Below are 16,266 nucleotides of genomic sequence, written 5' to 3' on the forward strand. Positions count from 1 at the left end.
GAGCCTAGATCTCTTAATCTACACGTAAAGTTTGCCACTTTACGTGGGGAATAGTCCCTAGAAGTATGGATCTATGAGTTGGAAACTCTGTTTGGCTCGAAAAGCCACTGCATGGATTGAGGACTGGATAGACTCGGCGAGTCCTTCGAGTGGACTCGGCGAGTAGCTTGAAGATGAGGAGGAACTCGACGAGTAGGATGAACAACTCGTCGAGTCGGATGAAGTTAGGCATGGCCTCGGCGAGTTGGATGAACAACTCGACGAGTTGGTTGAAGATTGTCTAGGACTCGGCGAGTCTGTTCTTGGACTCGGCGAGTCAGATCGCGAAACCCTAAACCCTTCGAGTTGAGACTCGAATCAGTGAGTCGGGTGGTGACTCAGCGAGTTGGACAGGACAGGACTTGGACCTAGTTGGACTCGACGAGTCATGGATTGACTCGGCGAGTCGAGTCGCGAATAAGAAAGACCCAGAGCATATGAACTCGGCGAGTCGGTAGATAGACTCGGCGAGTAGGGTTGACCCGGAAGGTTGACTTTGACCAGGATTTTGACCTTGACCAGAATTGACCTAGTGACCTTTGGAGGTCAGTTGGACTAAGTGTTATATTGATATTGGTAGCTTGAGGAGTTAGTGGAGCAGCAGTCGAAGTCGGAGGTCAGGTAGCAGTCAAAAGGATTAGCAGCAGCAGTTCAGCAGCATCAGGTGAGTTTCCTTCCAGTAGGGACGGGTCTAAGGCCACAATGTCGGCCCGTTCAGTTAGCAGTAGTTTCCGGACTTCGGTCCGATGCAGTAGTTAGTATGTTTGATGCCTTCGTGGCTCAGACAGGATTTATGTGCTATGTTTTATGTGTTATGTGTTATGTGTTCCGGGCTACGGCCCGATGTAGTATGCAGTATATGTGTTCATGCTAGTTGATATGTTATGCTATGCTATGTTCAGTCAGTTTCCGGACTTCGGTTCGATGTAGGGGGCAAGGCCCCAGTTAGTCCGGACTTCGATCCGATGCAGGGGACAAGGTCCCAGTCAGTTTCCGGACTTCGGTCCGATGTAGGGGGCAAGGCCCCAGTTAGTCCGGACCTCGGTCCGATGCAGGGGACAAGGTCCCAATCAGTTCCGGACTTCGGTCCGATGCAGTTAGTTCCGGACTTTGGTCCGATGCAGGGGACAAGGTCCCAGTCAGTTTCGGACTCCGGTCCGATGCAGTTTCCGGGAGATGCAGTGGGCAAGGCCCAATATGTGATTATATGTTATTATATGGTATGTGGTAGTTTGGGGGAGCTCACTAAGCTTCGTGCTTACGGTTTTCAGTTTTGGTTTCAGGTACTCAGTTTTCAAAAGAGGAGCTCGGGGAGATTGCAGTGCACACACCATAGTCAGTTAGCCTGGGAATGTTTGACTCTGATAATGATATTATGTTTTGAATTAATACTCGAGAATTTATGTTATGATTTATGATACAGTTTTTATAATTATGATTCTAGTAATGCTTTTAAAGAAAAAAAAATTTGGTCGTGATTTGTGGGTCGTTTCAAGTTGGTATCAGAGCCTTGGTTTGAGGGATTCAGATATGCATTCGAGTGTATTTGAACTCAAACTAAGGACACGATAAAGGATTTTCAAAAGAAAAACATTTTTGAAAAAAGGTTTTGGAAAAAGAGAACATAGAAAGAAAAGAGTTTTGAAAACGAGAAAAGGGTGTGGTGCATGCAATCAGCCGAGCTCAAGTAAGTACTCCCAATTTACCCATACAAGTTATGTTATGATCATCATTATCAGTTTCAGTTTCAATTTCAGCTTCAGTAGAACAGCATGCTAGAATAAGACTAAGGATCTAGGATGATGCCTTATATACCTGTTTTATGTGTTTCAGCTGATAAGAATTGCATGCTAGTATTGAGTAGACAGTAGTAGGATAGCCTGTGTAGGTTATGCCTGATAGCATGAGCTTAGCATTGTATGCTAGTGCAGTTTCTTGTTATGAGAATTGTTTTGCCTAAGTATGTTTCCTTTATCCGAATGCTGCTTGCTTTGTGCTTTGTGGGACTCTGAGTAATAGGAGTTAGCCATTAGGTGAATACGTCACATCACATGTGATTAGGGTTGGATAATCTAAGAGTGCTAGATTTGGCCCTACTGCGCAGCTCTTGTCTGAGTCCAACCGTTGTAGGGACGAGACTTTTACTCGAAGGATTATCCGAGCCTCATCACATGTGATGGTATTCAGGTGGTGGCTAATTGGCATTACAAGGAGGCCTTCAGCAGCTGAGGACTGTTTGGGTAGAGTCAGAGGTTCCCTAGGGTAAGCCTAGGATGAGAGTAGCAGAGATCAGTAGAAGAGTAAAGGGGACTTGATGGAGTTGAGGTAACTCTTGAGGAAAGTACGGATAGATGTGGAAGGTAGTAGGGGCCCATACTACTGAAAGTAGAGGATCCGTACTCGATTCAAGAGGGGCCGAGGCGAAACCAAGGAACTAGTAGAGTATGTGAGATATCCCTCAGCAGTAGTATGCAATTGAACAGGGATTGTTATATTTTTAGCATGGTGACGTTGCGCGAGATATCAGTTGGCGGTTCAGGTGCAGGGGAGGGGTCTGGCTCGGGCTTTAGAGCCAAGCAGCTTGATGATCAGATGAGGGATTTCATTTCCGCAGAGATTATGCGCAACATCATCGATTAGACTCCAGTGATTTTCGATTCAGTTGGAGAGGCTATTGTGGAGCTCATGGACAGTCATCTTGAGGCCTTTAGGGCCGGGTTAGTTTCAGGACAGATTGGGGCTCGTCTAGGTCCCGAATCTTATGGAGTTCAGGGATCCATCAGGGAGGGAGATCCCATTTCTAGTTTCTGCTATCAGGGGGCAAGGGTGTGTGGGGCATTCTGTCTCCAAGAGAAACCATTGCATAATTGGATAGTTGAGGAATTTTCGCGAGCCATTCGCGAGGGTCTGCCAGACATGGTCGTGAGGATCACTGATAGATTGATAGCGAGGCTTCAGGACCAGCCATCTGTTGTTCAGTCAGCAGACGTTGCCGTTGGGGTAACGCAGGAGCGAGAGTCGGGCAGGTAGTCGGAAGGGAAGAGGAAAATGGATGAGACTCAGGTTGCCACAGGTTCGAGTAGAGGCCCAAGAGTTCAGATGTGAGGACGAGGAATTATCAGAGCCGCAGTCGATGCGGGAAGTGCGGAAGGACGCACATGGGTGTGTGTAGGCGTAGAAGTGGTGGCGATGCTGGGTGTTTCAAGTGCGGCCAGATTGGTCATTTTAGCAGAGACTGTGTTGTTACCATCGCCCAGGGACTTGATCCGTTGTGTTTCCACTGTCCGAGTTTGTATTCAGCAGGGCAGGCGCCAGCTCCTGCCCTTGGAACTTCAAGTACCGTCAGTGGTTGTCAAGGCCAGGCAAGGGTGCCTACGGCTCGGAGCCGAGTTTCTCCGGTAGATTTCAGCAGGGATTCGAGCAGCACTGAGTAATGGAGGTATGTAACTTTGTTTTTGTCAGCTTATGTTATGATTATATTGTTATGGTTTCTGCATCAATTGTGGTATAAGTGTTGTGTTATCGAGTGGCTTGCTTGTGATTATGTCATATGCCATTTGCATACCTCGGATAATTGGTTGGTAGTTAGGGGATGTGCTCATATGGAGAAGTTTCAGAGGATGCAGTAACTGTAGCATGGTAGGGAGAGATCTGGTTCGTTTCGCTAGTTCGGAGTGGATAGTGGTTTGGATGGAATGGTCAAATTCCTACCTGGCGGGCTTGGGTTCCCCAGTAGAAGTTTTAGAATGGTAGTAAAGGTCGGGATCTCTTTTGAATGTGAAGCAGCAAGGGGTAAGCAGGATCGAAGTGGGGGAGAACCCTCCGGGTATACATGGATAAGAGTCACTCAGAATGAGTGCGCGGCCTCTAAGAAGAAGTGGTAGTAGCACAGTGATGGATGGATTGAGAAGTTCAGAATTAAGAGTTTGAGAACTTTTCCCAGCAGTGGGTTCATGTAATGGAGATGGTTAGAAGCTGGTTGGGAATCTAGGATTTGAGGACCACCTGTAAAGGCTCAAGTGAGTCGGAATGAGGATCCGGAGGAACGGTTAGCAGGAGATGTCTTCGTATTAGTAGCCGGTGGCAGAGCCATCATGCAGGATTGTGTGGATTCAAGAGTTGGGAGGTTGGAAACGTCCCAACAATAGCTTCTTGTATCCAGATTAGTAGACGGTTGGTTTGGGAACCAAGCCGGAGAATTCCTCGCCGAAGCGCTGAGCAATCAAGGATATAGGATGTCGAGGATGATGCAGTAATTCAAGGACTGAGAGCTGGTTTTGAGAAATCGAAATGAGGAATCACTAGCGGGACTAGGGATAGTCAGGATGTCCTCGGGATAGATAGTAGTAGTGTTGTAAGTCCGCGGGGGTAGCCGTAGCATTCACTAGCAGTCAGATAGTAGTAAGTGGTGTTGTAAGTCTGCGGGGGTAGCCGTAGCATTCACTAGCAGTCAGATAGTAGTAAGTGGTGTTGTAAGTCTGCGGGGGTAGCCGTAGCATTCACTAGCAGTCAGATAGTAGTAAGTGGTGTTGTAATTCTGCGGGGGTAGCCGTAGAATTCACTAGCAGTTAGATAGTAGTAGTAGTGTTGTAAGTCTGCGGGGGTAGCCGTAGCATTCACTAGCAGCCAGATAGTAGTAAGTGGTGTTGTAAGTCTGCGGGGGTAGCCGTAGCATTCACTAGTAGCCAGATAGTACTAGAGTGTTGTAAGTCCGCGAGCGTAGTCGCAACCTTTTATCAGACTGGTAGCAGCATGAGCGCGTTGTTGAACGCGGGAACGTAGTAATTCCCACCCGTTCGGGTGCAGCAGTGGGAATATGGGAATCCACGGGTTAGATTTCGGATTTCCCAAATGGTTCAGTTATGGCTAAGTCAGCAATTTGGGCTATAGATCGTCACATCAGTTATGAGATCAGAGTAGCAGTGGACCGTTGGGGTTCGGGTATGTTATGGGCTACCGTCAGTCTGGGAACCATCATGTTGATAGACATGGAATGGATGATGTCAGGATGTGATGTATGGACCCGATCGATTGGATCGGAAGGTTGTTAGAGCCACAATGACAGGATAACTAGTGGAAACTAGTCCTAGAGGAAGATTTCATTCAGAAGTCGTGGAAGCGACTAAGTGTGGGTCCCTTGACTCCATAGTTGGGTTTGAGTTTAGTGTTTCAGGCAGCTTAGTGTTTCAGCCAGTTTAGTGTTTCAGGCAGCTCAGTGTTTCAGCCAGTTCAGTGTTTCAGGCAGCTCAGTGTTTCAGCCAGATCAGCGTTTCAGGCAGTTTAGTGTTTCAGGCAGGTTCAGTATTGCAGGCAATTCAGTGTTTGGAAGGTTTCAGGGTTTTGGGTCAGTATTGTATTTGCGTTGGAATGCAAGTGTTGACGGTATAGTTGGTTGATTTGGAAATGGCAAGTCTCTCTCAGTAGGATCAGCTGAGCCTTCGGCCGAGTATAGTGATATGTAAAGATAGCTAGGCAGGTAGCTTTTCTTTCAGGATGGAAGGCTCGAGTTAGTAGGAGTTGAGTAATCAGATGGGATATAAGCAAGCTATTTCCAGCAACATCGTTTCAGTATGAGCGGAAGAATGGATGGAACAGTTATAGATAGTCGAAGTATTTTCAGGAGTCGCTGGAAGCGACTAGGAGATTGCGATGGAGTATAGTGACCGGTAGGAGTCCGGTAACTCGGATATCGGTAGATTAGTTGGACCAAAGTGGTCTCAGTACATCCAGTAGGCGGATGAGGGGTACAGAATTTCCAGTCAGAGGAAGTAACGCTAAGAAAATTATGGAAAGGAGAAGGATTCAGTATGTACCAACGATAATGATTGGAAAGGTGAGTGGCTGGAGTGATGGACAAAAGGGCGTTAGATTTTCCAGACCGAGAGTGGGAGGCAGTTCGAAGGCAGTTCATCGTAGCAAACTTCGAGGACGAAGTTTAGTTTAAGTGGGGGAGAGTTGTAACACCCCAAAGTTTGGAGAGCCAAGAAAAGAAAGAAAACCTCAAGTTTAAGGGAGACTCGGCGAGTCCATGGAGGGACTCGGCGAGTCCGAGCGGGATCCGGGTTGTGGTGAAAGCGACCGACTCGGCGAGTCGGCCAAGGAGACTCGACGAGTTGGGTCTGAACGAGGAAAACCCTAAATCCGGGAACTTTGAGCCTATTTAAGCGTCTCATTCTCCTTCCTAGGGTTCCTTTACTACCTCTCTACCCCAGAACACCAAACCCTAGCCGCCATATCCGTTTTTGAGCTAGATCTTGCCTTGTAGAGTGCACTAAAGCTTGGAGAAGGAAGAAAAGCCTTGGAGGTGCAAGAAGGGACTGTAGATCCGAGATTGAGAAGACATTTCAGACCAGTTGGAGGTAATAAGCGGTTGCTTGGACTCCCTTTTCACCTAGATCTATTCTTATATGTGAGTTTTGGTCATTTTTAGTATGATATGTAACCAATCCGAGTTGGAGGTTCAGATCTGAGGTTGCTACCTCAGATCCATGTTTGTTTTGGTCTTGAATCCCCTAAAGTATCAGCCCTTGGTATGTTGAAGAAGTATGTTTGCCATAAACCCGAGTTTAGGGTGTTTTGAGCCTAGATCTCTTAATCTACACGTAAAGTTTGCCACTTTACGTGGGGAATAGTCCCTAGAAGTATGGATCTATGAGTTGGAAACTCTGTTTGGCTCGAAAAGCCACTGCATGGATTGAGGACTGGATAGACTCGGCGAGTCCTTCGAGTGGACTCGGCGAGTAGCTTGAAGATGAGGAGGAACTCGACGAGTAGGATGAACAACTCGTCGAGTCGGATGAAGTTAGGCATGGCCTCGGCGAGTTGGATGAACAACTCGACGAGTTGGTTGAAGATTGTCTAGGACTCGGCGAGTCTGTTCTTGGACTCGGCGAGTCAGATCGCGAAACCCTAAACCCTTCGAGTTGAGACTCGAATCAGTGAGTCGGGTGGTGACTCAGCGAGTTGGACAGGACAGGACTTGGACCTAGTTGGACTCGACGAGTCATGGATTGACTCGGCGAGTCGAGTCGCGAATAAGAAAGACCCAGAGCATATGAACTCGGCGAGTCGGTAGATAGACTCGGCGAGTAGGGTTGACCCGGAAGGTTGACTTTGACCAGGATTTTGACCTTGACCAGAATTGACCTAGTGACCTTTGGAGGTCAGTTGGACTAAGTGTTATATTGATATTGGTAGCTTGAGGAGTTAGTGGAGCAGCAGTCGAAGTCGGAGGTCAGGTAGCAGTCAAAAGGATTAGCAGCAGCAGTTCAGCAGCATCAGGTGAGTTTCCTTCCAGTAGGGACAGGTCTAAGGCCACAATGTCGGCCCGTTCAGTTAGCAGTAGTTTCCGGACTTCGGTCCGATGCAGTAGTTAGTATGTTTGATGCCTTCGTGGCTCAGACAGGATTTATGTGCTATGTTTTATGTGTTATGTGTTATGTGTTCCGGGCTACGGCCCGATGTAGTATGCAGTATATGTGTTCATGCTAGTTGATATGTTATGCTATGCTATGTTCAGTCAGTTTCCGGACTTCGGTTCGATGTAGGGGGCAAGGCCCCAGTTAGTCCGGACTTCGATCCGATGCAGGGGACAAGGTCCCAGTCAGTTTCCGGACTTCGGTCCGATGTAGGGGGCAAGGCCCCAGTTAGTCCGGACCTCGGTCCGATGCAGGGGACAAGGTCCCAATCAGTTCCGGACTTCGGTCCGATGCAGTTAGTTCCGGACTTTGGTCCGATGCAGGGGACAAGGTCCCAGTCAGTTTCGGACTCCGGTCCGATGCAGTTTCCGGGAGATGCAGTGGGCAAGGCCCAATATGTGATTATATGTTATTGTATGGTATGTGGTAGTTTGGGGGAGCTCACTAAGCTTCGTGCTTACGGTTTTCAGTTTTGGTTTCAGGTACTCAGTTTTCAAAAGAGGAGCTCGGGGAGATTGCAGTGCACACACCATAGTCAGTTAGCCTGGGAATGTTTGACTCTGATAATGATATTATGTTTTGAATTAATACTCGAGAATTTATGTTATGATTTATGATACAGTTTTTATAATTATGATTCTAGTAATGCTTTTAAAGAAAAAAAAATTTGGTCGTGATTTGTGGGTCGTTTCAAGTTGGTATCAGAGCCTTGGTTTGAGGGATTCAGATATGCATTCGAGTGTATTTGAACTCAAACTAAGGACACGATAAAGGATTTTCAAAAGAAAAACATTTTTGAAAAAAGGTTTTGGAAAAAGAGAACATAGAAAGAAAAGAGTTTTGAAAACGAGAAAAGGGTGTGGTGCATGCAATCAGCCGAGCTCAAGTAAGTACTCCCAATTTACCCATACAAGTTATGTTATGATCATCATTATCAGTTTCAGTTTCAGTTTCAGCTTCAGTAGAACAGCATGCTAGAATAAGACTAAGGATCTAGGATGATGCCTTATATGCCTGTTTTATGTGTTTCAGCTGATAAGAATTGCATGCTAGTATTGAGTAGACAGTAGTAGGATAGCCTGTGTAGGTTATGCCTGATAGCATGAGCTTAGCATTGTATGCTAGTGCAGTTTCTTGTTATGAGAATTGTTTTGCCTAAGTATGTTTCCTTTATCCGAATGCTGCTTGCTTTGTGCTTTGTGGGACTCTGAGTAATAGGAGTTAGCCATTAGGTGAATACGTCACATCACATGTGATTAGGGTTGGATAATATAAGAGTGCTAGATTTGGCCCTACTGCGCAGCTCTTGTCTGAGTCCAACCGTTGTAGGGACGAGACTTTTACTCGAAGGATTACCCGAGCCTCATCACATGTGATGGTATTCAGGTGGTGGCTAATTGGCATTACAAGGAGGCCTTCAGCAGCTGAGGACTGTTTGGGTAGAGTCAGAGGTTCCCTAGGGCAAGCCTAGGATGAGAGTAGCAGAGATCAGTAGAAGAGTAAAGGGGACTTGGTGGAGTTGAGGTAACTCTTGAGGAAAGTACGGATAGATGTGGAAGGTAGTAGGGGCCCATACTACTGAAAGTAGAGGATCCGTACTCGATTCAAGAGGGGCCGAGGCGAAACCAAGGAACTAGTAGAGTATGTGAGAGATCCCTCAGTATTAGTATGTAATTGAACAAGGATTGTTATATTTTCAGCATGGTGACGTTGCGCGAGATATCAGTTGGCGGTTCAGGTGCAAGGGAGGGGTCTGGCTCGGGCTTTAGAGCCAGGCAGCTTGATGATCAGATGAGGGATTTCATTTCCGCAGAGATTATGCGCAACATCATCGATTAGACTCCAGTGATTTTCGATTCAGTTGGAGAGGCTATTGTGGAGCTCATGGACAGTCATCTTGAGGCCTTTAGGGCCGGGTTAGTTTCAGGACAGATTGGGGCTCGTCTAGGTCCCGAATCTTATGGAGTTCAGGGATCCATCAGGGAGGGAGATCCCATTTCTAGTTTCTGCTATCAGGGGGCAGGGGTGTGTGGGGCATTCTGTCTCCAAGAGAAACCATTGCATAATTGGATAGTTGAGGAAGTTTCGCGAGCCATTCGCGAGGGTCTGCCAGACATGGTCGTTCAGGACCAGCCATCTGTTGTTCAGTCAGCAGACGTTGTCGTTGGGGTAACGCAGGAGCGAGAGTCGGGCAGGGAGTCGGAAGGGAAGAGGAAAATGGATGAGACTCAGGTTGCCACAGGTTTGAGTAAAGGCCCAAGCGTTCAGATGTGAGGACGTGGAACTATCAGAGCCGCAGTCGATGCGGGAAGTGCGGAAGGACGCACATGGGTGTGTGTAGGCGTAGAAGTGGTGGCGATGCTGGGTGTTTCAAGTGCGGCCAGATTGGTCATTTTAGCAGAGACTGTGTTGTTACCATCGCCTAGGGACTTGATCCGTTGTGTTTCCATTGTTCGAGTTTGTATTCAGCAGGGCAGGCACTAGCTCCTACCCTTGGAACTTCAAGTACCGTCAGTGGTTGTCAAGGCCGGGCAAGGGTGGCTACGGCTCGGAGCCGAGTTTCTCCGGTAGATTTCAGCAGGGATTCGAGCAGCACTGAGTAATGGAGGTATGTAACTTTGTTTTTGTCAGCTTATGTTATGATTATATTGTTATGGTTTCTGCATCAATTGTGGTATAAGTGTTGTGTTATCGAGTGGCGTGCTTGTGATTATGTCATATGCCATTTGCATACCTCGGATAATTGGTTGGTAGTTAGGGGATGTGCTCATTTGGAGAAGTTTCGGAGGATGCAGTAACTGTAGCATGGTAGGGAGACATCTGGTTCGTTTCGCTAGTTCGGAGTGGATAGTGGTTTGGATGGAATGGTCAAATTCCTACCTGGCGGGCTTGGGTTCCCCAGTAGAAGTTTTGGAATGGTAGTAAATGTCGGGATCTCTTTTGAATGTGAAGCAGCAAGGGGTAAGCAGGATCGAAGTGGGGGAGAACCCTCCGGGTATACATGGATAAGAGTCACTCATAATGAGTGCGCGGCCTCTAAGAAGAAGTGGTAGTAGCATAGTGATGGATGGATTGAGAAGTTCAGAATTGAGAGTTCGAGAACTTTTCGCAGCAGTGGGTTCATGTAATGGAGATGGTTAGAAGCTGGTTGGGAATCCAGGATTTGAGGACCACCTGTAAAGGCTCAAGTGAGTCGGAATGAGGATCCGGAGGAACGGTTAGCAGGAGATGTCTTCGTATTAGTAGCCGGTGGCAGAGCCAGCATGCAGGATTGTGTGGATTCAGGAGTTGGGAGGTTGGAAACTTCCCAACAATAGCTTCTTGTATCCGGATTAGTAGACGATTGGTTTGGGAACCAAGCCGGAGAATTCCTCGATAAAGTGCTGAGCAATCAAGGATATAGGATGTCGAGGATGATGCAGTAATTCAAGGACTGAGAGCTGGTTTTGAGAAATCGGGATGAGGAATCACTAGCGGGACTAGGGATAGTCAGGATGTCCTCGGGATAGATAGTAGTAGTAGTGTTGTAAGTCCGCGGGGGTAGCCGTAGCATTCACTAGCAGTCAGATAGTAGTTAGTGGTGTTGTAAGTCTGCGGGGGTAGCCGTAGCATTCACTACCAGTCAGATAGGAGTAAGTGGTGTTGTAAGTCTGCGGGGGTAGCCGTAGCATTCACTAGCAGTCAGATAGTAGTAAGTGGTGTTGTAAGTCTGCGGGGGTAGCCGTAGCATTCACTAGCAGTTAGATAGTAGTAGTAGTGTTGTAAGTCTGCGGGGGTAGCCGTAGCATTCACTAGCAGTCAGATAGTAGTAAGTGGTGTTGTAAGTCTGCGGGGGTAGCCGTAGCATTCACTAGTAGCCAGATAGTACTAGAGAGTTTTAAGTCCGCGAGCGTAGTCGCAGCCTTTTATCAGACTGGTAGCAGCATGAGCGCGTTGTTGAACGCGGGAACGTAGTAATTCCCACCCGTTCGGGTGCAGCAGTGGGAATATGGGAATCCAAGGGTTAGATTTCGGATTTCCCAAATGGTTCAGTTATGGCTAAGTCAGCAATTTGGGCTATAGATCGTCACATCAGTTATGAGATCAGAGTAGCAGTGGACCGTTAGGGTTCGGGTATGTTATGGGCTACCGTCAGTCTGGGAACCATCATGTTGATAGACATGGAATGGATGATGTCAGGATGTGATGTATGGACCCGATCGATTGGATCGGAAGGTTGTTAGAGCCACAATGACAGGATAACTAGTGGAAACTAGTCCTAGAGGAAGATTTCATTCAGAAGTCGTGGAAGCGACTAAGTGTGGGTCCCTTGACTCCATAGTTGGGTTTGAGTTTAGTGTTTCAGGCAGCTTAGTGTTTCAGCCAGTTTAGTGTTTCAGGCAGCTCAGTGTTTCAGCCAGTTCAGTGTTTCAGGCAGCTCAGTGTTTCAGCCAGATCAGCGTTTCAGGCAGTTTAGTGTTTCAGGCAGGTTCAGTATTGCAGGCAATTCAGTGTTTGGAAGGTTTCAGGGTTTTGGGTCAGTATTGTATTTGCGTTGGAATGCAAGTGTTGACGGTATAGTTGGTTGATTTGGAAATGGCAAGTCTCTCTCAGTAGGATCAGCTGAGCCTTCGGCCGAGTATAGTGATATGTAAAGATAGCTAGGCAGGTAGCTTTTCTTTTAGGATGGAAGGCTCGAGTTAGTAGGAGTTGAGTAATCAGATGGGATATAAGCAAGCTATTTCCAGCAACATCGTTTCAGTATGAGCGGAAGAATGGATGGAACAGTTATAGATAGTCGAAGTATTTTCAGGAGTCGCTGGAAGCGACTAGGAGATTGTGATGGAGTATAGTGACCGGTAGGAGTCCGGTAACTCGGATATCGGTAGATTAGTTGGACCAAAGTGGTCTCAGTACATCCAGTAGGCGGATGAGGGGTACAGAATTTCCAGTCAGAGGAAGTAACGCTAAGAAAATTATGGAAAGGAGAAGGATTCAGTATGTACCAACGATAATGATTGGAAAGGTGAGTGGCTGGAGTGATGGACAAAAGGGCGTTAGATTTTCCAGACCGAGAGTGGGAGGCAGTTCGAAGGCAGTTCATCGTAGCAAACTTCGAGGACGAAGTTTAGTTTAAGTGGGGGAGAGTTGTAACACCCCAAAGTTTGGAGAGCCAAGAAAAGAAAGAAAACCTCAAGTTTAAGGGAGACTCGGCGAGTCCATGGAGGGACTCGACGAGTCCGAGCGGGATCCGGGTTGTGGTGAAAGCGACCGACTCGGCGAGTCGGCCAAGGAGACTCGACGAGTTGGGTCTGAACGAGGAAAACCCTAAATCCGGGAACTTGGAGCCTATTTAAGCGTCTCATTCTCCTTCCTAGGGTTCCTTTACTGCCTCTCTACCCCAGAACACCAAACCCTAGCCGCCATATCCGTTTTTGAGCTAGATCTTGCCTTGTAGAGTGCACTAAAGCTTGGAGAAGGAAGAAAAGCCTTGGAGGTGCAAGAAGGGACTGTAGATCCGAGATTGAGAAGACATTTCAGACCAGTTGGAGGTAATAAGCTGTTGCTTGGACTCCCTTTGCACCTAGATCTATTCTTATATGTGAGTTTTGGTCATTTTTAGTATGATATGTAACCAATCCGAGTTGGAGGTTCAGATCTGAGGTTGCTACCTCAGATCCATGTTTGTTTTGGTATTGAATCCCCTAAAGTATCAGCCCTTGGTATGTTGAAGAAGTATGTTTGCCATAAACCCGAGTTTAGGGTGTTTTGAGCCTAGATCTCTTAATCTACACGTAAAGTTTGCCACTTTACGTCGGGAATAATCCCTAGAAGTATGGATCTATGAGTTGGAAACTCTGTTTGGCTCGAAAAGCCACTGCATGGATTGAGGACTGGATAGACTCGGTGAGTCCTTCGAGTGGACTCGGCGAGTAGCTTGAAGATGAGGAGGAACTCGACGAGTAGGATGAACAAATCGTCGAGTCGGATGAAGTTAGGCATGGCCTCAGCGAGTTGGATGAACAACTCGACGAGTTGGTTGAAGATTGTCTAGGACTCGGCGAGTCTGTTCTTGGACTCGGCGAGTCAGATCGCGAAACCCTAAACCCTTCGAGTTGAGACTCGAATCAGTGAGTCGGGTGGTGACTCAGCGAGTTGGACAGGACAGGACTTGGACCTAGTTGGACTCGGCGAGTCATGGATTGACTCGGCGAGTCGAGTCGCGAATAAGAAAGACCCAGAGCATATGAACTCGGCGAGTCGGTAGATAGACTCGGCGAGTAGGCTTGACCCGGAAGGTTTACTTTGACCAGTATTTTGACCTTGACCAGAATTGACCTAGTGACCTTTGGAGGTCAGTTGGACTAAGTGTTATATTGATATTGGTAGCTTGAGGAGTTAGTGGAGCAGCAGTCGAAGTCGGAGGTCAGGTAGCAGTCAAAAGGATTAGCAGCAGCAGTTCAGCAGCATCAGGTGAGTTTCCTTCCAGTAGGGACGGGTCTAAGGCCACAATGCCGGCCCGTTCAGTTAGCAGTAGTTTCCGGACTTCGGTTCGATGCAGTAGTTAGTATGTTTGATGCCTTCGTGGCTCAGACAGGATTTATGTGCTATGTTTTATGTGTTATGTGTTATGTGTTCCGGGCTATGGCCCGATGGAGTATGCAGTATATGTGTTCATGCTAGTTGATATGTTATGTTATGCTATGTTCAGTCAGTTTCCGGACTTCGGTCCGATGTAGGGGGCAAGGCCCCAGTTAGTCCGGACTTTGGTCCGATGCAAGGGACAAGGTCCCAGTCAGTTTCCGAACTTCAGTCCGATGTAGGGGCAAGGCCCCAGTTAGTCCGGACCTCGTTCCGATGCAGGGGACAAGGTCCCAGTCAGTTCCGGACTTCGGTCCGATGCAGTTAGTTCCGGACTTTGGTCCGATGCAGGGGACAAGGTCCCAGTCAGTTCCGGACTCCGGTCCGATGCAGTTTTCGGGCTTCGTCCCGATGCAGTGGGCAAGGCCCAATATGTGTTTATATGTTATTGTATGGTATGTGGTAGTTTGGGGGAGCTCACTAAGCTTCGTGCTTACGGTTTTCAGTTTTGGTTTCAGGTACTCAGTTTTAAAAAGAGGAGCTCGGGGAGATTGTAGTGCACACACCATAGTCAGTTAGCCTGGGAATGTTTGACTCTAATAATGATATTATGTTTTGAATTAATACTTGAGAATTTATGTTATGATTTATGATACAGTTTTTATAATTATGATTCTAGTAATGCTTTTAAAGAAATTTTTTTTGGTCGTGATTTGTGGGTCGTTTCACAACTTCTAATGACTTGAACAATCATGATGAGTTGCCTATAAAGTATGCTATACCATGTCTTGAAAATGAGCAACGACGTCTTGTTGATACGACTGCATTAGCAATGAGTCGTGATTATTAACATGCTAAACAACGAATGGTAATACTGGAAATCTCATTACCACCTTCACCGGCTGAGGACCGAAGAAAAGTAGCATTGTATAACATGCAAATGCTCCTTATTACCATGTCTGAAGATATACGACAATTTGTGAACACAATGGACATCATCGAAGAAACACGTAGGACAACTCCATCACTAGAAGATCGAGTCGAATTGATTGATAATGGTTGCGAACTAATTGAGACCTACATAGAATTGTTTGAAAATCATGTAGACGCGCCTAGTTTGCATCGAATGCAAGTTCCCAGTTATAGGCCACAAATGTAATCTAATTTTAAATATGAATATTGTAATGTATTTTCAAATTGAATTTTGTAAAACGAACGGTATGATTATATAAACTACAAATGACAATTATCCTTTTTCATTAACAATATTGCAGAAAGCGTTATTTAACCTAATACATACATAGATTGGTTTCCACAAATTAGGAAATTGTAAGGGATACATAATTTGTTCTCGGTCAATAAAATCTCCTCTAATTCTAACAACATCTGTTAGACGGTCTTGTTCTGCACGAACCTTATTGATATCCTTATTTACATTTTCAATCCACTTCTTAGCTTGTTTCATTTCTTTTATCGCTTCTACAACCCATTTTCATTTTCATTTACTTGTTCTGGTAGATCATCGATACATTGATTTAGTGTGCGATTTCTTTCAGAGTCCCTTTCATTAGCTTCTTCAACAACCTTCATAGCTTGGAAAACATCATCAAACATTTTATTCGGGAGTGGGAAATACGGGCCTTCCATAAACGGGTTATTATCTAAACAAACATAACAATTTTCTTCATCACAATGCCAAACACTATAGTAAGATGAACTAATTCCAATTTTATTTCAACATTGAGGATTCATGCTAAGTGCATTTTAAGGTTGAAAAACAAATATATGAAAGAGCCCTTCCAAAAAGTGGCTCCGGATCTGAAATGAGGTTCCAGAATAAGGGTCTAAAATATTGTCAGGAATCTATGACATTTACTGTTCGGAATGACTACACATACTGTCAGGAATCTATGCTTATTGTTGGGAAATGACTACACATATGTTAGGAATCTATGAAAATTATTGTTCCGAAATTATGGTTCGAAATATCAATTCTAGAATATGGCTCCGAAATAGCTGGTCCGGAACCTGGGTCCGAAATAGTTGGTTCGGAATGTGGCTCCGGAACAATGGTTCGAAATAGCTTGTTCGAAATACTATCAGGAATCTATAGCATTTACGGTTCGGAATAACTATACATATGTCAGGAATCTCTTACTTTTACTCTTCGGAATGACTACTCATATGTCAAGAAACTTGGACAATTATTGTTCCGAAATTGGGGTTTGAAATATCAATTCCAGAATGT

This window comes from Lactuca saligna, chromosome 8 (genome assembly GCF_052625555.1).
Source record: "Lactuca saligna cultivar CGN05327 chromosome 8, ASM5262555v1, whole genome shotgun sequence".
Lineage (NCBI taxonomy): Eukaryota > Viridiplantae > Streptophyta > Magnoliopsida > Asterales > Asteraceae > Lactuca > Lactuca saligna.